This window comes from Meleagris gallopavo, chromosome 3, assembly GCF_000146605.3.
Source record: "Meleagris gallopavo isolate NT-WF06-2002-E0010 breed Aviagen turkey brand Nicholas breeding stock chromosome 3, Turkey_5.1, whole genome shotgun sequence".
NCBI lineage: Eukaryota > Metazoa > Chordata > Aves > Galliformes > Phasianidae > Meleagris > Meleagris gallopavo.
In genome coordinates, this window is record NC_015013.2 from 64,839,518 (window position 1) to 64,853,627 (window position 14,110).

Sequence of the window (14,110 nt, forward strand, 5' to 3'; positions counted from 1 at the left end):
AAAAAAGTCAATGTTGTGAGAACCAAAGGGGAGGCAGGGCTGAGGGATTTGGTTTTTGATCTTTGGATGAAGCAGATGTTAAGTTTCTGATTGAAGCCTAACGCTCCCTTCCAACAGCTGTGAATGCTGGGACGCATTCCCAGTGCACTGCAAATCTGTCAAAAGACACTGTCTTCCCAAGCTTGCCTTTTGCGTTCATAGAATCAGAATCATAGAATGGCTCAGGCTGGAAGGGACCTCAAGGATCATCATGCTCCACCTCCTCTGCCACAGACAGGACCTCTGTATCTAGTACTAGACCAGGCTGCCCAGTGCCCCATCCAACCTGGCCTTGAACACCTCCAGGGACGGGGGCATCCACAATCTCTCTGGGCAGCCTGTTCCAGCACCTCACCACTCTTTTGGTGAAGAACTTTCCCCTGATATCCACCTTAAATCTCCCCTCCCTCTCTAGGTCCTTCTCTGCAGGGCTACTCTCAAGGATTGCTCCTCACAGTCTGCATGGACGCCTGGGATTCCTCCAGCCCAAGTGCAAAACCTTGCACTTTGCTGTGCAGAACCTCATTAGGTTCACCCAGGCCCATCTTTCAAGTCTGTTGAGGTCCCTCTGAATGGCATCCCTTCCTTCCACCGTGTCAACCACACCACTCAGCTTGGTGTCATCAGCAAACTTGCTGAGGGTGCACTCGATTCTGTCATCGATGTCATTGATAAAGATGTCAAAGAATACCGGTCCCAAGACAGACACCTGGGGGACACTGCCTGGACATAGAGCCATCGATCACCACCCTTTGTCTGTGGCCTTTCAACCAATTCCTTATATACCTTTACAGGGCTTATCCCTGCTTCACAGGGTTGTAAATTGTTAGCTCACTTCTAGAAGTGATGGCACTCAAGGAAACTCTGTAGGTGTAAGGTGTCATCTTTGCAGTCATTTTCATACTCATTCAGACAGGCTTCCTGTGTATTTCAGTGAACACAGGGCTTGTGCATTGATACCAGAGTGCATTCTTCAAGAAGAAAATCTTAGAAAATGAAGACTATACCTTTTCCAAGTAGGTGTATTAACAAATGTATGAACTGTATTCCCAATCTGCTTGTCATATTTTAGAAGGAGCAAAATCCTCTCTGCTGAAGATGCTTCCCCAAAATGGTTTCAGAGAACAATATTAAAAGAATTCCTCTCTCCAGGATAAAACAGATCTTTCCTGTTTTAATTAGATAGTCTGTGGAGGTGTAGTTTTCATAGCAACTTTGTAGATTGAACTTTTTTTTTTTGCTCCTGAAGCAAACTGAAAGAAACCTGTAACTTTATGACTCTTTATTGGACCTAAGATGGTCAGGACCATTTCTGAATCACCCATGTGACTTGAAATAGAAAAGATTGATTGTTGCTTCTTACCAGCATTGGCTAACGGCATCTGCAGAGCAGTCAGATGGCTGTGGTATGGAAGCATATTGAAAAATCAGTTACAGAAGCAAACACATTATAATAATTGTTACTTGTTTCTAAGCAAGAAATAAAAACCTATTTGCTCAAAACAAGTTATTACATTAATAGAGATTGCATAGATCCATAGATATTTTGCAGCAAGTTGCTTACAGTTCTCACTTCTGCATAGGCTGGTATAATCGGATTTCAGTACCACTTTAAAATGCACATGATTATCACCTTTTCTCTACCTCATTTTCCTATTACTGCTACTATCTGAGGTAAATTAAATAATAATTTTAAAAATTAAAAAATAAAGTAGCATTAGAAAAGTTGAGGATGATGTTCAAAAATGCTTTAGGTCTCTGAGTAGAAGTGTGTTCTCAATACGGAGTTCTTGTTTTACATAGTTGGGCTTCTTTTGATCCATTTAGATCCTACAGCTACTCAAAGGACTGTGACAGGGATTCTTTTAAGCCAGAGCAATGTATATGGTGAATTTAAATTTACGGAGCTGCAGTTGGAATCTGTCTTCAAGCTGAATATTTGTACTTCTAGATTCATTCCTGAATTAGGTAGTCAGCTGTTTCTTTATCCCAAATCTCCTACCTCCTGCATCTTGCTTTATTTCTCCAGAGCACATTCTCTCAGGAGTTTGCTTCCCACGTGTTCTGTGCCTACATACAAAGCCTCTCTGTTTCTGAAGGTGTGCTAGCCCTCATCTATGAACAGACGGATTTTCATACAAAGCTGGAAACCAGCAGGATTTATAGACTCTTCACTAGATCTTGACTTTATACCACAGCTATATCTGTCAAAATCCATCACAGAAGTACTTCAGAGACTGCTTTCTATTCTATTTATCAAGTACTTCAGCCCATCACTAACAAAAGAAGAGAATAAAAGAGTTTGTTATTCAATCATAAAGAATAGATATTCCTGGTGTAGCTCAGATAAAATGCCACTGGTTGTGTTATTAGAGCAGACAATTTAGTCCAAATTGATTTCCTGTATTTGTGTTGAGGTTATGATTGATGTAGCACACTCATATCCTGCAAACTTAACATCCCTCAGAGTACATATATACTCAGAAGGAAGTATTATATTTTATTAGAAGCATAGATTATGATAAAAAAGGTTTTGTATGCTAATACAATTCCACCTAAACTGTCTGCTGTAACGTCTGGTAGATGTGTAAGAAAGAAAATAAAAAGAAAAGCATTTCATGACACTCATACTTTCTGTCTCTAAAAAGACCTTTTCGAAAGAAAGGGAAATTAATAATTTACTTCTAGATAAGAGTAATAGAAATTTCTAGAAATTGGCTCATAATTCAAAATTCAGTTGTATTTTAGGATTTTTGGTAGTTCATAATTCTTTCGGTCAGATCATTATCAAAAATACAGCTTTTGAGTTTGTTTCTGATCACAGTACAATAACATTACAACTTTTCAATTGGTCCATCCCTTTTCAGAAGTAAGAATGCTTTTGAACTTCACTGTCAAGTTTATCTTACTCTCAGGGAACTAAAGGGACAGGTATACCTGTGCGGTGTATACAGTTAACCAGGAAAGTTAAAATATGAATTATTTTATATGGAGAACTATATCAGATAGATAAGAAACAAAGTAGATTTGTTTTTATATTATTTGATGTACTGGGTGAGTTAAAATTAAGGTAAAGGTAGATATGGAAAATAGGTAAATACGGAAAAAGTAATTGTAGAAAAGATAGCATTGTTCTTGATACGGATTTTTTTTCCAGTCTGTACTAGCAACTTGGTTGTATGAGATAAAAATATTCCATGTAAATTCACATGTAGTATATATATAACATAAACAAGATATTAATCTACCTATGCAGCAGAATAATGTACAGATCCTGTAGGTAGGATTGCGCTGCTGTAAGTATGGCAATCCCCCACAGATCTTGAGATCTTGGGAGTTTTGGAGAGCAGCTGGGTTGCAATCTTGTATACACAAACAGTAATGAACGTATTCTTTGGATTCATTCTCCATCCTTCCTCAGCAAATAAGGAACTGTTTCCTAGATTTTATCCATATGTTCATCAGAGCAACATGTGTTCCTCTATCTTCTGTCCTAATGCTTTATGTAGGAAGTACTAAGATACCACTAGTTGACCAGGATATGGGAGCTGTGATTTGGTATCTTAACTGGCTCTAGACTTCCCTGAACAAACTGTCCTGGGGTACAATGTAGAAGCCTGCCAGCAGGAGTCCCAGACTTCATTTGTTATGCAGAGGGTGTCCAGACAAAGCTGCTAGTGTCTGCTGTTATTGCTACCATAAACATTCTGTGGAGATGGGACAGATTATTGAGAAAAAAATACATAAAAAGATGGAGAAATTCTCCTCCAGTTGGAATAAAGGAGAAAGAGGCCATGCAGTTCAAGAAGGGGTAGCCAGAGCTTTGTTTTCAGCACAATCCTGCACACTGAAGATCTCCTTGTTATGCTTTTCCTATTAAAAGATGTTTATTGCTTGTGATTCAGGAAAGCTAATGACAAAGAAATTTAAAACAGTAGTGCTTTAGCAATTGCATTTGTTTTTTATTCTCATTAATATTGTATTACATGGGGGAACATGTAACTTTTACCTTTCCTTGTAACGTGTAACTACTCTTTCTGGTAGGGCACCATAAAGCACTTTGCATAACTTTGTTATACTCATATCAAATGTGGACTCTGAGTCTAAGCAGCAAGACTGTAAGCCATGGAAAGATTTTACGCTAAAGAATTTACATACATTATATCCATGATTCATACTGCTCCTAGCAGATAGTCCCATTCAGTACACCAGTCAGGAAAGACTAACACCTCACACTGTCAGAGCCTCAGGAAAATTGCTATATTTAGATCTCTAAATTATAGGATGCTGCTATTAGCATGAAGTTCGTTATCATTAACATTGTGATTAATAGTGGAAGTTAAAACTGCTGAAGAATTTAACTTACTCATCAAGAAGTATTTTCCCAGTTTCAGCAACTGGATATATGAGAGAGCTTGCCTACAGAACATTCTGTGTTGTGACATGGCATTTATAGTATAATTATAATACTAGAGCCTCCACCAAAGTGAGGTAAGTTATTTCCCTTTCACCTTACCTGAGGCATTTCATAGGCCGTACTTCAAGATGTGGAAAAGCAATTTTATTGAGCTTTGTGCTGCACACTCTTTTCTTGTCTGCAAAATCTTTGAGCATCTATGATGACACTATGACATGCCCATTGCACCACAGGACTCCGTTCCTTCACAGGCCCTTTGACATTATTATAAAACAAAATGTCTCATCAATCATGTTTTATATCAAGATCTATATACGTACCTCATATTTTGTTCTTCAGCTCATGGATTTCTGTTTCTGGTACCGTTTTCAAAATCAAAGAGAAAATTTTGCAGGATCATGGACAAGACATGAGGAAATGAGCTTTATCCTTGTGGGTCATGATTCTGTGCCAAAAATTAGTGATTTGACCTATTTGAAGGAAGGAAAAAAATATATATATTTGAAAATCTGCAGGGTCTGGCAGATATTTGTCCACATCATTATTTAATAGCCAGGAGCATAACAAAAATGTCTTTTCATTTAAGCAACATTTATCAGCTGGTGCTTGGTGACTGCCTTGGGCTCCAAATATTCTGAGCAGCTCATGTTTAATCAAGAGCATTATGCATTATGAAAACAGCTTGTATTTTTAAAGTTAACTTTATCCTGCTCTAAGGAGAGGGCATTGTCCTGCAAAAGTGTGACCTGATGTATTGCCTTTGTACATCCCACTGACAAAAAGACTTCTAGAAATTACCGAGGGAGAAGTTTAAATCCTTTATCCCTTGAATGCAGTCCTGTGTAAGAAGAAGAGCATCTCCTGCTCTTAATTCAGAAACACCACCTCTGCACCAGCACGATCGTTTGTATTTAAAAAGCCACAGAAGCCAGTTTGTAACAGAGAAATATTTCTTGTCCAGTCCACCCAAATTGCAGTCCTTTTAGCACTGGCTATCTTCAAGAAAAAGTAGCCCTGCTGTTCCGTTTAGTCCAAGGTATGTGAAAAGCAATGGAGATCTTGAGAAGCAGAAATAACTCTCAACACATTGATCTGCGTATTGTTATTATAAAAGTTCCTCATTTTTAGTCTTCAAGTCTGAGCAGGTCCCATGACAAGGCACAGTAGAGCTGTGGGGAGCTGGAGACCAGCCGTTTCCTGGTCTTGCTGGGCTGCTTGGCCTTGCTGAGCCCAAAGACTGACATAGGCTCCTGGGCCCTGGTCAGGATAGGAGAGTCCTGTGGGTGGGCAGGGACAGGCAAGGCTAGGGGCTTTTTTTTTCAACCTTTGTGATAAAGAAGAAAGTATTAAATCAGCATAATCTGAAGTAAACAGGAAAGTTTCACTGTGAAATTTCCAATGTGAGGAACAAAAAGCAATGCATGTTTTTAAGTCATAGATATTAAGAATTTTTATCAAACTGCATTTCCTGCAGTCATTGATATTGAGCAGCTATACATATACAGTATTTGTGCAAGAAAAGTATTTGTGCACTGCATTCTTTCATATTTGGCTAAAGCTCAGCTATGTACTGTTGCTTTCATAGACAGCAGTTTGGATTTTTCTTTAAATAAGGTGTCTGTCAGGAGACCATCCGTGAAATTATACGAAGTAGGAAGAGATACGTTGGGGAACACATTAAGAGTGACGATGTGAGCCTCAGCTGCCTTGGACAGCTTGGACATGGCGATGGCATTTGTATCTGAGGACAACAAGAGAAAAACAATAATGTTTTAAAAGCCAGAGTTTAAGAGATGAATTGCACTCTCTGACAGGGTATAAATGACCAAAGATCCAGGGTAGTTGTAGTTTCAGGTCACATTTGTTTTGGTTAATATGGAACTAGGCACCTCTGGTGTAACCTAGTCTTAAAGCAAAGAGCTAGATAGTAAGAGCTTTCATTTTCTATAAAAGTGCACGTTAATGCATGGGCTTGTTCAAAACAAATGAGCGGTAACCATTTTCAGAGAATTTCCAGCAGAAAGTTTCTCATAGAGCAACTGTTGAAATCCATTTCATGGGCACGGACTGAGCTTGTCAAAATATTTTGACAGGAATGAATCTCAATGTTTTGGTTCAATTTTATCTTATTTTATTTTAATTCAAATCACACCCGTCTCTTTTGTTTCACCATACCTGTCTCTTAAGCAGCTCATAGTATTAGTAAGATAAGTGCTTTGTGAAGGAAATCATAAACATCATCATTTTACAAATGAGGTAGTCAGAACAAGGTAACAAGGCTTCCTGAGGGTTTAAAGTTTTGAAAAAAGACCAAATAATGTTTCATTTCAAAAGTCAGGTCATTTACTTTTATTCAGATTCTGGGCAGCATGAAATGGCAGTGTATCAGAAAAAAACCCTTCAATTCAGTCTTCTCATAATATCTGTCTTCAAGAGAAGGCCAGAAAAGCTTAATCCGGCCATTTCTAATATCCTTATGGTGGCTAACTCTCACTGTGTCAGTGAGATGTTTTCAGAGATAAATGAACCACACTAAAAAAAGTCGTGAACCTGGGTCTCTTTCTCTCTAACAAATGGCAGAGCTGCCAAGCTTCCAGCCTGAGTTTATTTTATCAACATTTCCAATTTCTCTTTCAGTCAAAATAAGACTGTGGGACCATCTGAGCAGATAATTATGTAACTGTGAAAGTTCAGAGCACGCTGAACAAAACAAAATATGTTTTCCCTCATTTATGCAGACTAAACATATTGTCAAGGTTTTGAAGCAGTCAGTCCAAATTTTTCACAAAACACTGCAGTTTCCCAAGCAGCCTGATAGTGGAAGAATTGCACCAAAATACTATCCTCTCTGTAAATGCTCATCAGAGGGAAGACTGCTGAATATTTCCAGTGTGTAATTAAATTCAGACATCTGAAAAAAATTATTTTGCATATTCTGGTATTGCTAGCTGAAGCAACTTAAAATCACTGGTGAGCTTCCCATAATTATAATAATTTAAAAATAATTATGTATCTGAGGAATCCGTTCTGGATCCTATTGCTTCCATTCTTTTCACAGAGGACTCCATTCAGTTGCCTAAATATAGACATCTATTATTATTTGAGATGCCCTGGGCTGTATACAAGGCATTTGCATGGGTCTCACAGAAGTGACACTGGAACAGCAGCAGACTTGTGCTCTTCTGTAGGGGGCCCAGTTGGGATCCTGTAGGGTGTTCAAAATGATATTAGAGAACTCTGTAGAGGTCACTGAATCATAGTCTGACTGTCACATTTCCAAGTTGTTCTTCATAATTGTGAAGGTTAAAAGCCTGTGAAAGCTGAGCTACAGCTTTGCATCAGATATTTTGAGATGTTTGATAATCCCTACTGTTCAAAGTAGCAGTTTCAAGAATATTATGACAAAAAGCTGACCTCTCTGAAAAGCTTTCTCCATGATATGGAGAAATTTGCTTTTAAATCCTTGTTTTTAAATGAGAGAGAACAGTCTTATAGATATGTTTCTGAATTGGGGCTTAAAACTGATGAGTTTGAAATCCAGACCTGCTAAGAAATTTTTCTGAATCTGCATTTTAAGTGTTCACTTCTTGTATGTTTTGACTTCTGATTGCCCAGAACAAAATCCCCTATTCTAAATTCCAGAGCTGCTTAGGTCTCTTAACTTCAAGAGCAAGATGAAGGTGTTTTGTGCCTGTGGAAATCAGTGGGGGACTGAAAACATGTTTTACGTTTTCAGGTTCTAAAATACCATGTCTTCAAAATGTCAGTCTGTCAGATTACTTTTGGTTTTTGCAGTTTCCATTGAATTACGTTTCAACCTTTAGAAAAAAAAAAAACCACAAATCCATGGTGAGTTTACCAACTTATTCACCTCCATGCTCCATTATGCCTCTGGCATTCTGATAAAATGTGTATTCCAAGGATGGAGATACTCTGGGGAGTTTTCCATTATGTTTTGATAATAATTCACATGGGAAAGAAAATGAATTCTTGCTTTGTAACTTTTGCTAATCCCCCAGAACATCTGGGGGAGGGCAGGAAAGGGTTCAAGATCTTTGTTTTCCATTTAGTTTATTCTGATATTGTAATCATACTCAAGCTTAAACCAAAACTGAAATGAACATTAGTGATTTGGTGTTCTACATCTTTTCCTTGCTGGTCTTCAATATTCTGAATGTCAAGCTCTGCTACACAATGAAATCCAGATTATGTTTACTAACTAAGGGGCCAGTAAAGAGCAAGCTTTTTGGTTGAGTTTGTTACAGAGTTCCTTTTGACTTCAGTGCATCTCTTTTACGGCAAGTGTATCACACTAGATTTTTTCCTACAAATTGAAGTCACTCAGTTAGCCTCTAGCTCATAAGATTGAAAAAAAATGAAAAAAAATGGGAATTTTAAATCAAGTTATATTATAGTGGCATAATTAGTTGCAGAGAAGAGGAAGCCTTGTTAATTCTATTATTCCTTCTCAAGTAGCTAATATAAGTCAGCATAGTCTTATCCTCAGTATAGCAGATAATCATTATTCTTAATGTAGTGAAATTGGCCTCATTTTAAGCCCTCATGGGCTTTGACTTCGATAAAAAGATAAGATAATAGTGATAGAAGTAATATTCCTTAAAGGATGTTTAGGAAATTCTATTAATATGGGGGTAATCTTTTCAAGGCTAAAATATGCCACATATTCAGCTTACAGCCCTCAGTCACAAAACTAATGAACTAACATTAGCACTTCTCAAAGCAATATTCTCTTTCATCTCTGGAGAACTTAGAATGTTGATATAGATTTTTTACTAAGCCAAGCAACTTAGAAACCAAAATATCAATACATTCACTGGGACTTTAAGAATATGTAACTATGTTTTGATTTAGTAGCTGTAGGTTTTTCAATTTCACGTTTAAAAGAATTACAGCAAAGTGAAAGAAGTCATTCTGAATTAAGAAGACATTCTGTTCAGCATGAAAAGAAGAATCTTATTGTGTATTTGCTATTATTTTAAAAAGTAACTTCTAAATTAAATCAATTTCTTTTAAAATGTCAGAAAATGAAGTTTTCACTAAATGAAAATTTATATTTTTACAAAATGGGTACAACTTACCTGAATATTTCAAGAGTCACAATGCCTTTTTTTAGCAAATATGTTTATAATGCAGTTATGTTTACAAAAATGTGTGAATGTTTATTTCCACATAACAATTGCACTTCAGATGGATACCTTTGAAAATTTACTTAGTAAGTATTCTTTCATTTTCTGCTTCTTTATACATCTGTACTAAGGTCACTTAAAGTCTATCCCAGCCATATGATAAAGAAGCTTTAAAAAAAAATGTGTTTTCACAATGCATTAGAGATAATCTGAGTGTGAATCCTACTGGCTCTGAAGAGATCAAACAAAATAGGTCTTTTTGTTTTTATTTTAACCAATACATTATTCTCTTGTGGAGTAGTTACAGAGATACAAAAAGAGACATTATTTTGAAATTTTATAAACTGTTAACCAGAAAAAAATATATCTGAGGTCTGCTTTGAGAATTTGAGGCAAATCCTTCATCTTTCACTTGGCCTTCATGTGATGCTGCACACTGGGGTTTTTTAATGTTGGTGCTTGATTAGTGCAGTACCCTTAATCTCACAGCATTTTATAAGAGAAAGAGCAGATTTAAGGCTTAAGGGTTTCAGTAGTTACCAAACGTAAATAATGCTAAACATACGTAGGTCTCTCCAAAAGTAATGTCTTCTATTTATTTCTGTGTAAACTACAACAGATGCAAAGAGCACTGTAGCACTATTTGATAGAGCAAATTCTCAGCTAAAAAATACTATTTTTCAGCACAATCAACACCATTAGCTATGTATTTTTGCAAGCAATGTAGAAGAGCCTACATGTGACACTCATAAAAATTTGCACCAGTGGACGTGGTCCACTGTAGCTGTTGCTACTGCTGAAGTGCACCACTCACACCTCACTGCACTCGCATTAACTGTTGGGTCTCCATAAACGTTCAGCAAGCATTGATGTATGTCAAAGTGTGCCATTTTTTCCACATGGGGGAGTTCAGTGACACACCGCTGCTCCATCCGTACTTCCATGCCAGACGCCATTTTGTCAGACTGCCACTCTGCTGCCATCTGTCACACAGCAACAACATGTAATGGAGTATTGGTGGGAAGGTGCATCATCTACTGCCGTACCACTAACAACTGTTGTCGGCCAATATAATAAAATAGGAAGCATTACTTTTGGAGAAGCCCTTGTGTAACAAAGCATTATGCACATCTCCATCTGTCTGCACTTTCTATGCAAGTTCCTTTTCCAAAAAGAAACTTACAGATTTATTGTAATAAATGTTGTGAATTATACCTCAGAACTAATGCCAAACCATGATAATTCCCTTTAAATAACAAGTGTCAAAAATGCTTGGAGTGAATAATTTTTTTTTTCCTAGAAATAGTGTTGGTAGCTGAAAAACATCAGACACAATTGTCTTACTCCTAGTGTTCCCTCGCCAGAAGAATTTAATGTCAGCACTTATACTAATTGCCTTTCACCCCTATGCTCTCTAAATGAATCATAATCCCTTGCAACAGAATAGATTGCCTGGATATGTTTGGGTCCTCAGCAGCTGGTGGTGACTGGGGAGGCCTGGGGAGTTGCCTGGGGAGGCTTCAGTGGTGAGTGAGAAGGCTGGAAGTGAACAGGCAGAACCCACACAGTCCCCAGAACAGAAACCTGCCCAGGCTGCATGGCTGGGGGCAACCCCTGCTGCAGCTTCTCCCTGGTGTTCCTGGGGCTTCATGGCCTTTCTGATCCTCTGCAAAAAAGCCAAAAATCAGAACATGTGCCACTCTGAAGTGATAAGTTTGGTTATTTGAAGAAATAGCCACTCAGTTTTGCTGATATTGATCAAGACAAAGAACTATTGTTGTCTAAAATATGTACATGCTAAAATTGCAGGTGAGCAATGTGAGACATTTTGCTGTCATAAAGAATGATTTTCCAAAAGCACCACACTCCATTCTTTTGCCTCCAAGAAGTTGTTTCCATACATCTCCCGCATCTCATGTGATAAAAAAATATATACTTAAAAAGTTATGCTACTGAGGTTTTACCTTCAATTGTCCTGCTGCTTTTTGGAAAGGCTGACAGAAGAGGTTGGTAAATCTGAATAAGGTTAACCAGAATGGATTGAAATGTGCCACATTGTCTGACACAACTAGATTCTCATTTTGTACAACCTGAAAGTACAATGTAAGCTTACTGAAGTCTGGGTAAAAAAAAATGTTTTTTTTGTCTTAAATTGTGAGGTCATCAGATAAGAGATTGTTCTGTTAAGGTCATCCTGGGAAACCTTTACCTATCATATTTTTATGATACAGTGAGAACAAGCACTTGGAGTATAGGTGTTTCAGAATCACTGTTATTTGGCTGGTCTAAACATCCAAAGAATCACAAGTTCTACCAAAGAGGTTGCTTCATAAATCAGTAGCATTTGCTCTTTTCTCATCCATATTTCAGTAACTTGCTCCACCATGATAAATTCTTGTTGTGGAATATCTGTCACTGTAGATTGCATCTGTCCAGTCTTCAGAAGTGCAATGTAATGCCATAGATCTTACTAGATGGTGAGATACTAGTCTTTTCCTAAAAAACATTGAGTACCTTTCTACACAGTCATTTGTAAGTGAATTAGTGATGTGCAATAAATCTTAAGTACATTTGCTGCATTTCTATAATGATAATAATAGAATCAGTTCTGAAGCCTACATGGGCTGAAGCCAGAAATCACCTCACATGCCCTCATAGCACAAGATTGATCTGCCAAAAGCTCAGTTACATAGACGAGCAGGTCTCATCCTAGGGTGTGCTGTTGCATGGCCGTGCAGATGCAAGGGTCTGGGCAGGAATTTGACTGGTTCTGTCAGAATTCTGCCAGCAGATCTGAGGGGGAATAGTTGCTGTCTCCTTAAATATCAAGGCTTGTCTCCTTGTAAGTACCATGGAAAAGGCGTTGTATGACCAGTGTGAGTTATTTTATCTTTGCCCATAATGTTAGACTAGCAATCTGCCTTGCTCACGGAACAAAACACATTCAGTGTGTTGGATGTGTTCCAGTGAGATGGAACTGCTCACTGTTTAGAGCCATCTGGCATTTTCTTATGGAAGGTGGATATGCATTAGGAAAGGAATAAGCCCTGTTTAATAAGAGAGATGTCAAAAAACCTATGTACTTGTAATTGATACTGAAAAGTAGAAGACAAAGCTAGGTGATTTCTTTAACTTAATTCTGTTCAAGGGCACTTCTCTTTATTCCTCCTGTTCCAGAAGTCAAATGCTTCTTGCATCAATTATAAGAAAAGCTAATGAATGGAGAAAGCATAAAGTCAGAGCAGGACAGGGAAGCTATTTAAAAGTGCTTGTCTTAATCCCTTCCTTCACTCTTTCTCTTCTCTCCCCTCCCTCCTGCTCCTCAGTCTCTAACAACTCTGGATATTATTTTCTTCCACGAGTTTTACATTTTAATCTCCTCTCTGTTGGCTCTCTATATGTTTTCAGACTGAATTCATTGTTGTATTGAAATACCTTACTATCTTGTATTAAACACTGTATCTAAAAGCTGACAAGTAGTGTTTGTTCCCCTATCCTTTATCCAGAGACAGAAATGAGCACATGTGAGTTTTTTGAAAACTCACATACACTAAGTAAGAGACATTGTTAATAGCCATGTAAGAAAGCAAAGTGAAAGAAACGTGCTTTTGATGTAGGCGTGAAGGTGTCTGGTATTCTTTTATCCAAATATCTTAGTGTGCCAACTCCATTCTTCATGGAGACAACCTTTAGCCACATAATTCCTTTCCTACGGGAAAGAAGAGTCATCAGCTGAATACATCCTTGTATTTTTGTCAGTCTTGTGAATGCTTCACTTCAGCCTGGAGATGCTTTACCAATGAAGACACTTCACTTGGGTCTACACTGTACAGAGAACAGTGTAAAGCACAGTGGCCAGGCTTGACGAGTCTGCAGTGGCCCGGATGCTGAGGTCTTGGTGCATCCTTCAGTGCTAAAGCTTGTTATGGATGTATGGTTTCATAGTCAGAGGCTACGAGGAACAAAGGCCTGGAAGCTGAATTTGGACAGTAAACCATACGCATGGTACTTAGTTCCATTCGGCACAAATACTTGCACTGATGCAACAAGCTGGAAACACTGAGCCTGAAACACACTGAAGTATGTTTTTGCTAACAGACTTTCACTGTTTTAAGTAAAGCAGATTTAAAATACACTCTTAAATTTCACCAGTGAATGTTATAGAGGTCTGCATCGGCCACTCCCTTAACATATCCATTGTTTTTGCCTTAAGTCTTTGGTTTCCACATTGTATTTAGCATTTCTTTTTTCTTGCCATATTCCTGTGCTGCATCATTAGCAGACTGAATCTCAAGTATTCATTAATTCCCAGAACGCTGCCGACTAGCCAAGGACATACTTATTTCCTCATCTAATGGATTGGAAAACAATTACTTTGTTCTGTTTTTCTTTATTTTTACTGCTTTTCAGTTAAGTAAAGGGGATCAGATCATAAAACAGAAAACTAAATGAAAGTCTCATCTATCTCAGTTCAAGTTTTATGTCAACCTAATTGCCGTATTAAAAA